This window comes from Tupaia chinensis, unplaced genomic scaffold (assembly GCF_000334495.1).
Source record: "Tupaia chinensis unplaced genomic scaffold, TupChi_1.0 Scaffold000644_1, whole genome shotgun sequence".
In the NCBI taxonomy this organism is placed as follows: domain Eukaryota; kingdom Metazoa; phylum Chordata; class Mammalia; order Scandentia; family Tupaiidae; genus Tupaia; species Tupaia belangeri.
Genome location: NW_006160165.1, coordinates 4186166 through 4187095, shown reverse-complemented (window position 1 = coordinate 4187095; position 930 = coordinate 4186166). Strand labels below are relative to the sequence as shown.

Genomic DNA, 930 nt, shown 5'->3' with positions numbered 1-930 from the left:
ACACGAGCACGACTGGGGATTCCCAGCCGGAGCTGTGACGGCTGTGGCTCCGTGAGCGGGAGAGAGCACCCCAGCTCTGTGACCTGGTTTGGTTCACACGTCTGAACCTACGTGGGGCGTGGGGCGTGGGGCCCTGTGGGCGGAAGAAAGACTGTCTGGCAAGAGGCGAGCGTGGGCAGCGGCCTGGCCCTTTATTTCTAAGTCATCTCACATGGACTGATGGCGAGGACCGTCTGAGTTCCTAGGATGAGACCTCCATTTTCCCTCTGGCCTTTCTTTCCCTGCTGCCGTCATTCTGGGTACCTTGGTCCAAGGAGTGAGGTGTGTCTTGGACGAGAAGTGCAGAACGAGGCTGAGAATGTGCGCTGAGTGGCCGAGGCAGAGTTCAGGCGTGGAGGGACGGCGCTGGTGCTGCGGGCTCTTCACTGTCATCTTCCAGCTCCGACGTGCTGGGGTCCACACAAACGGTCTCCCCTTCTTCCTGTCAACACTTAAACATGAGAGTCAGGCATAAATAGACCCCTTGGGCTAAAGGAGGGTAAGTAACTCGGTTTGCTCTCTGAACTCATCCCAAGACACAACACAAAATGCGCAGGTAGGTGAGGTGAGGACACAGTGGCGTGAGCATTTTATGGGGGCTGAGTTAGAGAGCAGTGCGCCCCACTGAATATATGCTGACCCCAAGTGTAACACGGCATTGGCCAGCCGTAGACAGTGCCACGGTGGCCACTGACTGGACAGAGTCCAGTGAAGAGATACACTTCACAGAAAACAGAGACTGATTTAGGGTGATTATAGTCGCTAGCGTTTATTGAGCACGCACTGTGCCGAGAACTGGTCTAACCGTTTACTGCTTTGCTTTACTATGTTCAGTAACTCCACGAAACAGGTGCTGATCTCTGTCTTACAGCTGAGGTAACTAACAAGAAC

General features: G+C 54.6%; 1 pseudogene; it reads right to left on the bottom strand.

The window, feature by feature from the left end:
• Nucleotides 1-385: 385 nt before the first annotated feature.
• Nucleotides 386-930, bottom strand: part of LOC102479514 (MICOS complex subunit MIC26-like) — a 34518-nt pseudogene continuing 33973 nt past the window's right edge.